Source organism: Rattus norvegicus, chromosome 7, assembly GCF_021556685.1.
Source record: "Rattus norvegicus strain SHRSP/BbbUtx chromosome 7, alternate assembly SHRSP_T2T, whole genome shotgun sequence".
In the NCBI taxonomy this organism is placed as follows: domain Eukaryota; kingdom Metazoa; phylum Chordata; class Mammalia; order Rodentia; family Muridae; genus Rattus; species Rattus norvegicus.
The window spans coordinates 96,262,247-96,279,228 of record NC_141540.1 but is presented as its reverse complement, the minus strand read 5'-3'; the positions used below and the strand labels follow the sequence as shown (position 1 = coordinate 96,279,228).

General features: G+C 43.9%; 1 protein-coding gene across 2 annotated transcripts in view; it reads right to left on the bottom strand.

Annotated features, from left to right (window-relative positions):
- The window catches only part of Deptor (DEP domain containing MTOR-interacting protein), a 153,243-nt gene that overhangs the window by 71,932 nt on the left and 64,329 nt on the right, over window positions 1–16,982 (bottom strand).

Here is a 16,982-nt window from a genome sequence, read left to right as displayed (position 1 = left end):
CATCTGTAATGGCATCCGATGCCCTCTTCTGGTGTGTCTGAAGACAGTGACGGTGTAGTCACATACATAAAATAAACAAACAAACAAATTTTTTTAAAGAAAAGGAAAAGGAAAGTAAGCAGAGTATTTAGTCAGGACTTTTACAATATAATGCACTGTCTTTCTTAATTGGCTTACAATATTTTCCGATCCCATTTCCTAGACTCCCATGTTAAAATAACTGTGGGATGACTGTATGTGTCACCACTCCCAATCTACACATTCACTTTCTAAAGGTGATGGCACCTGGAGATGGGGAGTTTGGGCATAATTAGCTTTTGAGACCAAAAGTCCTATGGTGAGATCAGAAGAGAAATGAAAGAGAGCCAGTACGATGCCTCTGAAGATAAAGACACTGGCCTCAGAAGCCCAGTGATCTTGACTCCTGAACTCAGTAAGAGTGGAAGGAGAGAACCACAGAGATGTCCTTTGGCCTCTACCCTCTCACGCTCCCATCTCACATCCACACACCATCCACACACACCAACAAGTAAATAATAAATAAATATTTGAAATACTTGAAAAGAAGACACAAGAAGATCTTGCCTATTCCCTCATGGCCATCTCCAAATGAGGATGTAGCAAGAAGACAGCCATCTATGTGCATACCACAAGGAGCAAGCCCTCACTGAACTGATCGGCAGCTTGACTTTGACTTCAGAGACAAGTGTGTCTTGTTTAAGCCATCCAGTAGACTCTAGAGGGCTAAAAACATCTGCCTTTCCCTGGGGGGCCACCAGGGAATCACCATGTAAGAAGCAGGTGCCGCCTTCTAGAAGAGTGACCCCAAGGAGAACCAGGGTGGGAGGCAAGAGCCAGGACCAATTCTCACTGAGGCCATCTTGGGCCTGCCAGACCAACGGAAACCCTCTATTTGACCCACAAAGGAGCCCAAGAGAAATAGCATACAAATGCCCATGTGGCCCATAGAACTAGAAGAAACAGTACATCAGAGCTGTTTGAACTACCAAGTGTTAGTAGTTTTTCAATCTCAGACCAATCAACCCCCACTGCTATTAATGGAGAACAGAAAAAGTGCATGACATACAGATCTCTGAGCACCAAGAGGAAGATGAAATAACATCGCCAAGACCTAGGAATAAAATGACATCCGTGAAAGCCCTGTAGAGAGATCTGGGAGCCTGTGCTGGGGATGGGACTTCAGCAGAAGGACAAACCCACAGGACAAACGAGGACTACCGACCGCCATTCCTCCACATCTGAACACCCTCACAGTACTTCGAATGAAAACAGAAGAAACTTTGGTTTCCTCAGTTTTCACATTTTAGGTATTATTTCCTGTCAGAACTCTCAGGTCCTTATAACCTGGATACTGTACCTCTTCCAGAACCACTCGGTTAGCATCTGCTTACTTAACAGCTAACATTTGGAGGGCGTAGCCCCACCTGAGCTGTTTATAGGTGTTTCCTTGCATAGCAGGTTTACAAACAAACAAACAAAAAAACCAAAAAACACAGCAACAAATCATTTTCATAAATTCCTTGCTACACTGCATCCAAGTATGCACTGAAAAAGACGTCCTTACGAAGCCAGGCGTGGTGGCACATGCCTTTTGTCACTATTCTCAGGAAGCTAAGAAGGAAGACTCTTTCATTCAGATCCAGCCTGGGTGACACAGTGAGACACTACCCTAAATTTTTGTCTTTAGAAAAGCAAGTAAGTAAAATAAATTTAAAAAAACAAAACAAACCACTTTTTCCATAGGTCGACGAGATGACTCACTAGGTAAAGTCACTTCCCCTCCAAGCCTGACACCCTGAGTTCTATCCCTAGGGATCATAAGGCTGAAGGACAGAACCTACTGCTAAAAATTGCCCTCTGAACGTCACAGGGTGCCGTGGCATGCACACGCTAAATGAATAAATAATGGAATTAGAATGATTTTTCAGCGTCCTCTCTATTTCCCGTACAGGCTCTTAGCTAGCCTTTCGTTCTCCTTCAGCTTCTTCCAGCATGGCCTCTTTCCTTTTGAGGTGCTGAGTGGACAAGTACACAGGGTTACTTTCATGGAGCCTCACGTAACCAGAAACATGACCTGCTCTGTCCTTTTGCACTTCTACTAAGTAGCTGGTGGCCTCTGGACGAGTGGCTGGCTACCTGCTCTTGCCAAGGCTTCAGGAAAGAGGCCAGCTTGGCAGGCTCACTCCAGTGTCCCCAGCTCATCCCCATTCATTTCCTTTACAATCCAGGAACATCCCCATCCTGGTTGTTCTTTAAGACCACGTCTTTCTCGGGATTGGATTTTAGTATTCACATGAAGTCTTCGTGTTAAAGCAAGCATTTGGCTTCTGATTGCCTTTTGCTATATAAAAAATTACTCTCAGTGGCTGGAGCGATGATGGCTTAGCAGTTAAGAGCACTGGTGCTCTTCCAAAGGACCCAAGGTTCAATTCCCAGCACCTACATGGCAGTTTATAACCATCTATGACTCCAATCTCAGGGGATCTGACTCGTGGCCTCTGTAGGCACCAGGCACTCACATGGTACACAGACATACATCTAGGCAAAACACTCGAACAATAAAAAATAATAAATATTTTTAAAGGGAAAAATTACTCTCAAACTTGGTGGGTTGAAAGAATCATCATTTAATTGTCTCTTAAGTATTCTATAGATTTCCCAGGATTTAATATGGCAGTCCCCTCTATGGCTCTAGGTTGGAAGGCCTCTGACAATTGTGTGAAGGGGTGGCAGAGCCAGATATTCAACCCTGAACCACTTCTTCAGACAGCCTCTGCCCTGGAAGGCAACCTGAGCTACACACATGGAGCTGTAGGGCTCTAGGAAGAGGAAGTAGCTATTACCAGGATGTTGACTTTGCCTCTTCCTTCTCGCTCTTCACTCCACGCTGGCTTTATTCAGATGTAATTCATATACCACATGACAACTCACTGGTACAATTCAATGATTTTTACCATTCAGCAATCCCCAATATGGGTTAGAGCATTTTCATCCCCCAATCAAAAATCAACAAAACAAAACCTCACAGCTACTAACAAACTATGTAGCCCAGGTTAACCCAGTTCTCTGTATCGTCCTGTCTTTCCCAAATGCTGTAAATGTACGTACGCACCACTGTGCCTGGTTTTTGTTCACCTCATCTTTATAAGCAATAAGCTATACATACATGCAATATAGCCTACAGTACCTAGGTTTGTGTAAGTGTGCTGTATAATGTTCACACAACGACAAACTCACCTAGTAATAGGTTTCTCCTATCAAGCCATTAAGGAATGCATGACTGTACACAGTCTTGTGTGGGTATGTGTGTCTTTTCTTTTTTTCATTATATATACAGAAATGGAATTGTTCAGTCATATGGAAACTGTTCAGCCTTTTGAGAAACTGCCAGACTGTTTTCCAAATTCTCCCTAAATCTAGCCAAGAAAACATTATCATCTGTTCTCTTTCACTGTGCTCCCTGTTGTGGGTGTGACGTTGTACAACATCAAGGCTTTGCTCTGCATGACCCTGATGACTAATGACTTTGATCACTTTTATACATCTGTCGTCCATTTTGAATATTTCCTTTGGAGGAAAATGGCTTACACGTCTTTTGCCGACTGTGGTTATTTTGTTTTTGTTTTTGTTTTTGTTTTGTTTTGTTTTGTTTTTTGAGATACAGTCTCTTGTAGCCAACGATGGCCTTGAACTCGTAATCCTCCTGCCTCCACCACCCGAATGTTGAGGTTACAGGCCTGGCCCATCACACCTGGCTGGTTACAACACTTTATTATTGATTTTAATTGATTCTTTACATGGTCTGAAGGTGTGTGTCTCATTAGACATATAGTGTTTAAATATTTTCTCCTATTGGGACTTACCAGGTCCCATTTTCAGAGCGTGCTCATAGCCAAGGTTTTCACTTTGATGTGGGGCCATACCTCTCTTTTACTTTGTTGCTCTTGCCTTTGTCTTGCCCAAGCACATGTGGTTTTCCCCTCCTGTTCTCCTTTCTTATATTTAGTTCAATGTCACAGTTTGACTTAATTACATAAGGTGTGAGGTAAGGAGCCAATTTCATTCCTGCATGTGGCTATCCAGCTGTCTCAACACCAGAAGAATATTTTTTCCCCTACTGAATATCTTGGCATAGCTGTCAAATACCAATCAACTATGACAGCTTTACTGTCTAGGCTCAAAGTCAGAGACTATTAGGGGAGGTGACATACATGCCACCTCTTTCAAGAATCATAAGCACGTGCAGATAGAAGGGTGGGAATGCTTGGGGCCACCTTTACGGAATAACTGCATTGGCCTCATTTTAGTCACTGAATGGTAATTTCTTTTTTCTTTTCTTTCTTTCTTGGGGAGGTTTCTTCTTCTCTTCCTCCTTCTCCTTCCCTCCTCCTCTTCTTCTTTAGATTTATTTATTTTATATATATGAGCGCATTGTCACTGTCTTCAGACCCACCAGAATCAAATCCCATTACTGGTGGTTGTGAGCTACCATGTGGTTGCTGGGAATTGAACTGGGGACCCCTAGAAGAGAGAGCAGTCAGTGGCCTTTACTGATGAGCCAGCTCTCCAGCCCCAACTGGAGGCATGGTGTTTTCAAATCTATAGCGCAGCCACAGTGTTGTGTTATCTCTACGCTTCTTATCTCCACGGTACTTTTTAAAAGCATGAGATCTAAGATCAGATAAGTACTGTGACGCTTGTTTATCTGGCTGATTTCCCTTGTGTACAAGGTAGATAGTATAGGTATCTAGAGTCAGAGAGATGGCTCAGTGATAAAGGTGCTTACGGTGCAAGCCTGACGGTCTGGGCTTGACCCTTGAGACTCGTACTGTAGGAGTGAAAATTGACTCTCACGAACTGTCCTCTCATCTCTACACCGCATGTTTGTATACATGTGCAACACACATACACACATTCTCTCTCTCTCTCTCTCACACTCTCTCTCTCTCTCCAAATAAAATGTAACTATTTAAAACATGATTGTACTTAGTTGTGGGAGTTCCTACGCAGTTTAAATGTGATAATACAGACAAACATTAGTCAGTGCTGCCTGGTCAGACAATGGCTGATGCCTATAATCCTAGCATTCAAAAGGACACTGAGACAGGAGGATCGTTGTGAGTTTGAGGCTAGTTTGAGCTACAAATAAGTTTCAGGCTGGTGAGGGAAATGGCATAAGATTCTATTCTAAGAATTATTCTGCCCCCTTCCCACCAACAAATCATTGGGCTTAGTACATCAGAAACTTGAATAAATTTAACCCTGTGGCTGATGATGACTGCCTTAACAGTTTTATGTGGCTACAACAGAGGGGGAAATTCAAACACCGTTATGTATCAAAATCGAGACTCTATATATTTCTACTAACAAGGACATCAATTCCATTTTAGTTGGTCATCCAGAGTATGGCTGCTGGTCTGAAACATCTTCCCTTTTTATAAAGCAAGTTGGTTTTTAGTAAAGCTGTTTATGTGTCAGCCCATAATCATGGCACAAAGCCCCGGTCCATCGACACAGTTCTGCATGGCCGAGCCTTGCCTACTGCCAACAGTCAGCAGATTCTGCTCATGTTCTGAGCTCCTTTCCAACTTTCCTGGTGTGTAACTAAGTCAGATTTCCCAGATTCGCATTAACTCAGAGGAAAGGCCATACAATAGAAGGAACTGCCCCATTCAGGTGCCCAAACAGGAATAGAAATGAACTGATAGCAATCTCCTTACATGATGAGAAAAAATTCAAATGGGTCAGACAAGCCTTGTATAATGTGGGAAAATATGGGAAATGTGTCCAGGGTCCAAGGTTGGGGCAAGTAAGACATGGTGATGCATGTCTATTTCTAGCACTTGGGAGGGTAGAGGCGGAGGAGTCAGGAATTCAAGCCCATTTCCTGCTACAGAAGGAGTCTGAGGCCAAGCCAGGTATAGGGATGCTCACCTGTAATCTCAGTGCTTGGGGGACAGAGGAAGGTGGGTCTTTTTGAGTTTGAGACCGGCCTGGTCTACATATCACTATCTTCCAGGATAGCCAGAGCTACATAGTGAGACCCTGTCTAGGTAGGAAGGAAAGAAGGAAGGGAGGAAGGGAGGAAGGAAGGAGAGAGAGAAAGGAAGAAAGAAAGAAAGAAAGAAAGAAAGGAAGGAAGGAAGGAAGGAAGGAAGGAAGGAAGAAAGGAAGAAAGAAAGTAAGTGTCTTAGGGTTTCTATTCCTTCACAAAACACCATGACCAAGAAGCAAGTTGGGAAGGAAAGGGTTTATTCAGCTTACTTCCACACGGCTGTTCATCACCAAAGGAAGTCAGGACTGGAACTCAAGCAGGTCAGGAAGCAGGAGCTGATGCAGAAGCCACAGGGGGATGTTACTTACTGGTTTGCTTCCCCTGGCTTGCTCAGCTTGCTTTCTTATAGAACCTAAGACTACCAGACCAGGGATGGCACCACTCACAATGGCCTGGACCCTTCCCCCTTGATCACTAATTTCGAAAATGCCTTACAGCTGGATCTTATGGAGGCATTTCCTCATGGAAATGTTAGAAGGCCCTTTCTCTGGGATAATGCCAAATTGTGTCAAGTTGACACACAAAATCAGCCAGTACAGAAGGAAAGGAAGAAAGGAAGGAAGGAAGGAAGGAAGGAAGGAAGGAAGGAAGGAAGGAAGGAAGGAAAAGAAAGAAAGAAGAAAAGAGTTTGAGGCTAGCTTAGGTTATCTGAGATTCTGTCTCACAAACAAACAGGGCTCTGGGAAAGTCAACATTACTGTGAGAGTATGAGGCCAAAAGGTATGAGGGATTTAGGAAGAAAGACTTAACAGAAACATATCAGGCCAACCTGGGATACACAACATGACCTTCCAGTGCTGGGGTAGGAAGATCATGGGTGAGGCTAGCAGGACTAAGTAGCAAATTTAAAATCAGTCTGGGCTATAAAGTAAGACATGGCCTCAAGAGGGGAAAGTATTGACTAAAACAAAACAAAGTCATATGTTAATGTGACTATGACTAAAAATTTTAAAAATCTATTCACTCAAAATATTAATAGGGTTATTTCCGAGAGTGGGCTAGGAATGATTTCTTTGTATCTTGACAACATTATCTATAACTCAAATTCTCTCCCCAGAGCACTTACTCTATACTTTTAATCAAAGAAAGTGTTGTCACTGAAGAAGTCAAACTACAGTTAGGTCCCTGGATAACCAGGTGTTTGGCTAGTGATAAATACAAAACAGCAAAAAGCTGATATTACTCTCCAAGACAGTAAACTAGTCGCCCAAGCATAGCTTACACACGTGTGTTTTCCACAGTTTTGAATGCACGATTCAGACTGACTTGTGTGATTAGGAAGTAGTTGATTAGAGACAAATGCCTACATGGGTATTGGACATCTTAAGCACTCTGATATTGTAGATATCCATATAGGGTTACAGATCTGTTGTTCATAACTGGGGTGTGAACTGGTAAGAGAGCACCACTATGCCATTAACATGAGCATAAGTGGGAAAGGTAAGAGAATGGGGCAAACAGCACAGGACACTGACAAAACATGTCCTCTGCCCCATCATGCCCTCCATGCACTACATGACAGAGTCTATTCGTTCTGCTTTCAGACCTTGTTTCCCCTGGTCTTTTTTTTTAAATTTATTTATTTTATGGAATCTTGCTTTCTATTGTCAACTAAGACCCTAAGTCACCATCAAAGTATCTAAACTAAGTCGCCACCTACATAGCTTTCACTCATCCTCCCTAGACTTAAAATCAAAGCAACAACCAAAAAAACTTTCAGAAAATGAACTTAAAGTCATGTTTTTTTCCTCCTACATTTATAGTGTGTGGGCCCTGTATCCTTCCTCCCCCCTGACACACATAAATCCATGTAGGGTCCCACTTTGTAGCCCAGACTGTCTTAGAATTTACCATGTACCCTGGGCTAGCCTTGAAGTACGGCCATCCTCCTGTCTTAGACTCCCAAGTACTTAGATTACAGATGTGAATCACTACACAGAGCTTGACTCTTTTTTTCTTCCCAGACAGGGTTTCTCTGTAGTAGTCCTGGGTGTCCTAAGACTCAGAGAGAACTGCCTGCCTTTGTTTCCCTAACTGCTGGAAAAGGCCTGCACCACCACACCCAGCGTGAGCTCAACATTTACTAGATCTGCTTTATCTGCTTTTATCTGCTTTCTTCTTGAAGTAGCACATATTGAACCCAGGAGCTCACACTTATTAGGCAAATGCTTTCACTATGAGCTGTAGTCTCAGCCCTTCTCCCGTTCTTCAGAAACAAAGTTGGAGCTCACTGAGGGGGCAATTATAACATTTAAGCATGGTATTTAATAGAGGGATGCTCATGAGGAGAATAGTACATATGCAAGACCTGGGCACTGCTTCTTCAAGACAAGGTAGCCCAGGCCCAGCTTTATACGAGGTGGAGTCTCATGTAATTGAGGCTGGGCTCAATCTCTGTAATATTCTGATGCTGGCCTCAAATCCCTGGTCCTTCTATGTCCATTTGTCACTTGAGGAATTAAAGGCCTGTGATATCGTGACCCTGCCCCCCTCAACAGAATGGCTTAGCTTCAAACTCCTTATAGTGACTCTTCTGCTTCAAATTCTTAACTGCTGTGATTATAGGCATGAGCCATCACAACTGTTTTAATTTTTTATAATGCAGACCTGTCTGTCTGCTGTCTATCATCTATTTCTGTGAAACAGGGTCTTGAACCTAGGGCTTTGTACATCCTAGGTAAACACTCTACGGGTGCTTCCCACATTATTTATTTACTTATTTATTTATTTATCTATCTATCTATTTACTTATTTATTTATCTATCTATCTGTTTACTTATTTACTTACTTGTTTATTTATTTATTTAGAGACAAGTCTCTCATTGGTTGAAACTAAATTAGGTGGCCAGTGAGCCCCCAACATCCTCCTTTTTCTGTCTCCGTGAACTGAAATTACAAGTAAATACATGGTTTTTATCATGGGGGTTCTGGAGTTGGACTGACGGAGCTCTCTCTGGACTACGCCCTTAGCTTTTTATTTTACACAGGGTCTTGCTACATTTGTCAGGTTGGCTTTCAACTTGCAATCGTAACTATGATCACAGATCTGCACCTCCCGGTCAGGTATAACACACTATTTTTTACCCTTCCAAACCAAACTAGGAACTGCTAAAGACAGACTATCACGGTGTCTTAAACATTTTCATTTCTTAGAAATCTAAATTCAGAGGAGGTAGATGCTAGAAGGTCAATAAATACTCTCTAACCAACTGAGGGAAGGCTAAGCAAATACCACTGGCAGCAGCCGTGGACTGTTGCCTCTCTCCTCTCTGAATAGCCCTTCCTCTTTGCTATTTTGAATTAGGGTAGAAGCAAACAAGACACTAATATTCTGAAACCCAAGCTATAATTTTCACATTCCCTGAGGTTTCCAGTGTTCTCTGAAGAGTCATTTTCAGAGCCTGCAAGCATTTGAGAGAGAAGCCAAGTACGGATTAGACGCCTCAGCCATTCTAAAAGGCTTCATTCAACTACAGTAGCTGTGATGGTTTGTAAATGCTTGGCCCAGGGAGTGGCACTTTTAGAAGGTGTGGCCCTGTTAAAGGAGGTATGACCTTGTTGGAGTAGGTATGACCTTGTTGGAGTAGGTATGACCTTGTTGGAGTAGGTATGTCACTGTGGGTGTGGGCTTTAAGACCCTCTTTCCTCCTAGCTGCCCGGAAGTCAGTGTTCTACAAGCTAACTTCAGATGAAGATGTAGATCCAGGCAACTCCCGCACCATGCTTGCCTGGATGCCACCAGGTTCCCTCCTTGATGATAATGAACCGAACCTCTGAACCTGTAAGCCAGCCCTAATTAAATGTTGACCTTATAAGAGTTGCCTTGGTCATGGTGTCTGTTCACAGCAGTAAAACCCCAGCTAAGACAGTAGTAGTAGTAGTAGCCTAACCAAACACTCTGCAAGAGGAACAGAGACTAAGCATGGCTGCTTTCAGCTCAAAACAACGCAAGCGGCAGCAAGTCTCACAGACTTTCCCTACAGAAGGGGAGCAGGGCCTTATAATTGTTCATTAGAAAAAGCTATTCACTGAGCATACTTTCATGATCATGAGGCAATAGGAGTATTCGTTGTGTTATAGAAATAATACGACTGCTCACTGAGAAGTCACTTCACACTTAGAGATTCATAAAGGGAGGACTCTGTAACAGTACTGGTCAGATGAGGCTGACATTCAGGGAGAATGTTTTACCAGTTTACCTATAATTAAGGTTTAGACATTCCACATAAGCTAGCATCCTTAAGTTCCTTTTAGCTCCCAGCCCCAGATTTAAGTAATTTAAGTAATTTTAAAAGAGACACTTTAAGTAATTTAAAAAGAGACACTAGGTTGCAAGCCTGGTCTTTTGGGCAGCTGAGAGATTTATACAGTAGAACTATCACCAGTATTATTCCTTAAGTACACCAGTGTTGCCTTCCAATAGTTACTTTGCAGCGCCATCTTGCCCACTTGAGAGAATTAAGATTTTCCTATTAAGAGCACAAGGGGCTTAATAAGACCGACTAGGACATAATGACCACTGTTACCCTGGGCTGCACCCTGGAACTGCCCCCCCCCCTTAGAACATGTTGTTTGATGGGGGATGAGACTAATGGCTGGTTTTATGTCAGGTTTGTCTCCCTTTGCTCTAGAAGTGACACCTAATTGGAGGTTAATCTTGGTGAATGAACATCAGCGGAACCTTTCTCAGCAACCCTAAACTCCAATTATGTACCCTCTTTTCTTCCTCAGTGGCTAGCATCTGGTTAGTGGACTTCTTACCTCCCAGCCACACTGCAGACCTTTCCCATTTCATACAGCTTAATATTCCCCAAGCGAGTTGATCAGTAAATCCTTTAGAGCATCACTTTGACTACTTCCACTTTCTGCCATGTCAGTTGGGCATAAAATGCCAGCACTTGGCAGGCTGGGGAGGTAGCTCGGGTGGGTAGATACTTTATTGTGCATCAGGTTCCGAGTTCGAAGCTTAGCATCACATAAACCGGGTGTGGTGGTACACAGCTACAATCTTAGTACTAGGGAAGCTACTAAGGCAGAAAGACTCAAGGCTAGCCTTGGGTAGAGGGTACTAGGCATCTAGGGTCACAAAGCAAGGCTTATCTCAACAAGCCACAAAAGAGTGATAAAAGCTGGCATTTGAAAAAAACAAAAACAAAAACAAAAAACAACCTGACTGATATGGGCAGGAGCTGTCACCACTTACAGGTGGACCATCTATGTGGCTACAAGATGTGTGGCCCTGAGTGTCCACAGAAGCACCGTAAGGCAGAGGAGAAATGGTCACTACTTTTTAAACAACAGGTCTTCCGGGGTTGGGGATTTAGCTCAGTGGTAGAGCGCTTGCCTAGCAACCGCAAGGCTCTGGGTTTGGTCCCCATCTCCGGAAAAAAAAAAAAAAGAAAAAGAAAAACAACAGGTCTTCCTGGGAATGTGTCTAATGACAGCATCCTTGTCTACTCTGTACGAGGTCCTCACACAATCTACAGAACCGCAGAACAAACCAGGTTACATATAATTCAAAATTATAACCCCTCCCTTAAAATAGCCTTTTGTTTCTTAGTTGGTTTTGGAAGCAAGGCTTCATTCTTTAGTGCAGGCTAGACTAGAACTCACTATACACCGGAGCGTAGCTTTCAACTCAAGAAAACTGTCCTGTTTCAGACTCCTGAGTGCAGTTCTTGTCACATACTGATTTGAGGTTCAAGAGTTCAAGGCCAGTGTTAGCTATGTAAGAAGTATGAGGCCAGCCAGGGATGCATAAGACCATGTCTCAAACTTTAGAAAAAAAAAAGTAAGTTTCCCTGGGAACTAGTGGGGTATCTCAGAAGATCAAGGAGCATGAACAAGTGGGCCAAGTCAGGGAGGGGCTGGATGGGGGAGGATGGGAGAGAAGCAGGGGCAATATGCAGCAATTAGAGAGACCGTGTGTAGTGGTTTGAATAGAAATGGTCATAAGTCTGTAAGGACTGGCACTTTTAGATATGGCCTTGCTGTAGTAGGTGTGGTCTTGTTGGAGGATGTTTCTAGGGGGTGGGCTTAGAGGTTTCAAGTGCTCAAGCCATGCCTTCTATCACTCTCTTCCTGTTGCCTGAGGATCAAGGTGTAGAAACCAGTTCCTCCTGCAGCACTGTGTCTGCCAGCATGCCACCATGCTTCCTGCCATGACAATATGGACTAAATCTCCAAAACTGTAAGCCAGCCACAGTTAAACACTTTCCTTTAGAAGAGTTGACATGGTCATGGTATCTCTTCACAGAAGTAAAACCCTAGGTAAGACACTAAACTTCCTAAGGGTGAGGAGAGCCACAGAAAAATTCTGAACCTGGATGCAAGGGATGGCAGCACAGAGACATATTTGTGCAATGGTGATGAGTCATGTTCTTACTTTCCCCTACAGGGGTCTTGCTTCCATTTAGCAAATGCACAGGCATTTTCCCATGCAGGTGTTGCTCCCTGGGAGCATAGAGAATAACAAAACGTCTGTAGTTTGGACCACCACGGGGAAGAAAAGGGAGCAAACCTCTGAATAGCTGGACTCTACTCACACAGGACTGTGAGCTGGTCCCCTGGCTGGAAGCCATCAGGAGCTTATCTGCACCCAAAGACCAGTTGCTATCGGCAGAGTAGAGGGGAAAAGAGATCAGCTTGCACTGATCAGAGGTGTGGAAACTCTGCCACCTACAAGGAGAGAGCTGCAAAAGTGGAATCTGCCTCCTCATGGCTACTTCTGGTTCTATCTGTCCTAGTGCAGGAAGGAAGTAGGAAGTATAAAGGCAACACCCCTTGGGGTCACACGCAGGGGAGGAGGTCTGGTTGGTTACATTTCTTTCTGGACTATTATTAGCACACATGACTCAGGAGAGGTAGTGTTCAAGGAAGTAGTCTTGGATTTAAATCTGGTGGTGAAGCTATGTCTGGCTGGGCTCCAGGATGTGAGCTTTAGGTGTATAGTGGATCATATAGCCCACGTTAGCCTTGAGGATGGCCTTGAACTTCTGATTTACCTGATTCTGCCTCCTGAGCGCTGGACCCACAGGTGCATGACACTGCTAAATTTATGAGTGGCAAGGAGTCGAACCTGGGACTTCATGTATGTGAGGCAAGTACCAACTGAACTATATCTCGTCCTTTTTTGGCTTCTGGAGACAGGCTCAGGTAGTCCAAGTTAGCCTGGAACTGACTATGCAGCCCCAAGATGTCCCTAAACTGATCCTCCTGCCTCTACTCCTCTAATGTTGGAATTATAGGCATGTTCCTCTGACTTTTGAGTTTCAATGGTAACAAAGCCAGTGACAGCCCAACAAAGCCCTTGTGAATTCAAATTCAGGTATTTAAAGCACTTACCATAGCTCCTGCTCACAGCAGCAGAGGACAACTGAAACACACAAGCACCCCTGTCCTCGCCCCCAACAGTGGACCTCTGCAAAATTGCACAAGAGTTTAAACTGCCCAGAAGCACTAAACCCAAGAATCTGATGCTGGCGGGAGGTAGTGGTTGAAACTGAAAAACCATAGTAGTTAAACTACTTTAAAAACAATACAGTCTAGATTTTTTATTTATTTTTGTACAGTAAGCCACGGATTCACAGGGAATGGGCTCTAGCAGCTCAGGCTCCTCCCCGTCGGTCCTCACAGCGCATGCTTCTCTGGGTGGAGCCGGCTGTTGAAGCTAGGTGCCTTTCTCTTTGGCTTCCTTCTTTGTTCTGCTTGTTTTTTTTCCCATCTCAGCAATCATGGCTGCCCTTAGGGTGCTTAATAGGCCCAATGAGTACATTTCTTCTCCTGGCAAGAATCTTGCCCTCAGTTTGGTGACGTTGCAGACTCTTCCTGTGATACCATGGTAACACGTAAGAGGCGGTCCTTTTGGGAACAGTGCACGTATCCTTGGTCTCTACAGTATCAGCTTCTCGTAGATTTTCAAGTACACGGCCAGAGGAACAGCTCCACGTTTCCTCAAAGGCCTAGAGAATGGATACTGGATGCCTGTCCTTTCCCTTTGCATTTGTCATTTGGCCCAGTTACTAGAAAATGGTTGCCATCACCCAAGGGCTAATTTACTTAAAAAAAAAAGTTTCATCTTCTAGAAAAAAATGTCAACGCTAATTTGTTTAGGATGTTAAACCACAATGGATCGCGGAGGTGTTTTTAAAATGCTTGGTCAGTGGCTGCTACGTGGATAATAATGCGCTCAGCTCCACACTAAACTGTATAATGCATTTTACGGCTATCACCGTTCAAGTTCACAGTTACAGTTCAGCTGTAAACTTGACTTCCGTAAATCTAAAAATAATGGTCGGATATTTTTCTTGCTAGTAGGAAGGAATTTTTTCGGGGTGGGGTGGGGGGCTCTGAAATGAATAACTGCTTTCTGTCAGTGTGCTGCTGCGTTTTCCAGTTGGTAGAAGAATGCCTTTATTTTCCCTCCCAAGCTCCGTGCACAGAGATTGTAATTAAGCAGGGACTTTTTTCATTTAACAAACAAGCCTGGGAAACAATGTGACTGTAGTGTGTTGCAATTGTCCTTATGTTTCCCACAAAGCCACCAGCTAAGGGAGTCACCACATGTAGTGTCGATGATGAGAGTCCCCATCTGCTGTTAGCGATTCAGCCATGTGGTTCACTGTACCATTCCTCAAAGATCCACCCACTTGTACCTAGTTTTCATGCGTGCTCCCCAATCCCTTCCACTCCATGAGGCTTCTTTCCCTCTCTAACACCGAATGCTGATTAGACTCACTCTGCCCCACCTCCCTTACCCAGCAACAGTAGATATCCTCTAGAAGGGACTTTGTAAACATTTTCCAAATGGAATCCATGACCATCAATAAGAGCTAGAGGAAAAAAAAATGGGTTCAAAGCACCCTGGATACAGTTGTCAGCTTCCACAGTTACCCTGCAAGCAAGTCTAATTTTTAAAAATTATCATTGACATCATCATCATCATCATCATCATTATTATAGTATGAAACAAAGTTGGTGTTTATTAGGAAAACAAGAGTATATAACTAAGGGGTGGGATAGTTCTCTCATGCTTAATTTATTTAGTATTCGTGGCATAGGAGGTACACATGCAAAGGTATTCACATGGAGATCAAAAGACAACTTTGTGGAGTGGGTTCTCTCCTTTCAACTTTATGTAAGTACCAGGGATCAAATCCTGGCCCTTGGGGCAACACTGCAAGTGCTTCTGCTTTCTGACTTACATAGCTGCTCCCAAGATCAGCCCTGAACAACAGAAGGACTGACTTCGAGTGTTTTAGTTTGCTCATCTCTAACTCACTTCTTGTACTGTGAACTGATGGCGAACACAGCTCCTCCCTAGAGAAGTTAGAAAAATAAGGGGCTGGCTCTGGTTAGTACTCAAAGCGTTTGAATATTCCTAAGCAGAGCCTACAAAGGAATAAGTCTGAACAGAGTGGTCTCAAAGGAGGAAAACCCTTTGCTTACTCTCAGCTTAGAGAAAGGGGCTGCCTCTTGTCCTAAATGAAAACGAGCACGTATTCGTTTATCTCCGTACCTTTTCAACAAGCATATGGGGAGGAGATTTTCATGAGATAGTGAGGGTTCAATCACAGATCTTGAAGTTTCCAGTTATGCCGGAGAGACTAAAACTCAAGGCACATTACAGTTACCCTGGAGAGCTGGCTGCAGAACCAAGGGTGCTATACAGGCAGGGAGCCAAAAACTTCATCATAGGCCCATTAAATCTATACTCCAGCAAAAAGGCCAGTCGGAGTACCGTGTGCCAAGTGCCAGCACTGGTCAGTATACCATGTGTTAGTTTCATCTATCTTTTTTTTTTTTTTTGGTTCTTTTTTTCGGAGCTGGGGACCGAGACCGAACCCAGGGCCTTGCGCTTCCTAGGCAAGCGCTCTACCACTGAGCTAAATCCCCAACCCACAGTTTCATCTATCTTAATATTCAAGATATATACTCAGTAAAACCACAAACAGCAATGATGACGAAAAGACTACAAACAAGCGACTTTCCCATTTATAGGGAAGAGTCCAGCCTTCCTTAACTGAAAGGAGCAAAGAACACCTTTCTGATCCCAGGACCCACCCACCACGGTCCGTTCAGGAGGTAGCAGGATCATACAGTCGCACTAACACAGGGCAGTTTATAGCTGAGCATGGTGGCCTAAGCCTGAGCCCAGCACCCAGGAAGTGGATGCTGGAGGATGAGGGATGGAGGTAGAAGGATCAGGTCATGTCCAAGGAGACTACGCACTGCGTTAGTAGCTACTAGGCTTGTGTGGTACTCTCAAAATAAACATATGACAAACCTAGCAGTACACACAGACAGAAAGGCCGTTTATAATAAAGGAGCTACTAAAACCAGGAGCGGGCTAAGGAAAGCATGGAGGGGTGATGAGGCTCAGACCTTAGCCAGCTGGGTTGGTCATGACCATCAACACCACGACTTTTGATGGTTATGGGAGAGGGTTTATCTAGGGCCCCTAGGACAGATGTAAGGAGGGCTCTGTTTGTCCACAAATGTGGCCTTCAACAATGGCAAGGGAGCAGAGGAATTCATGGTGGTGCCTCCCGTTGATGGAGTCTGACTGAAAAGCAGACCAGGAAGCCTGTTGAAGCAATTCATATAGGTGAGCCTCTGGGACCTTGGAAAACGGGAGAGGGGTGATCTCAGCTTGGGTAATGTCAGGTTACATTTACTATACACAGAAAAACACCTTGTGTGTGAAAATACAAAAGTCCTACAGTAGCTGAGACTCCATTAGACTAGTCCTTACAACGAGGCTGAGTTGGGGGTTGGGCACTTTCTTCCCATAACATATACATAAACAGACATAAACAGACTTAGAAAAGGGTCCTGACAGCAAAGGAACTCAGGCCCATCCTCCTTTGACTGCAGAAATCCTGAAGCCCACCTCAAACCCCTATCT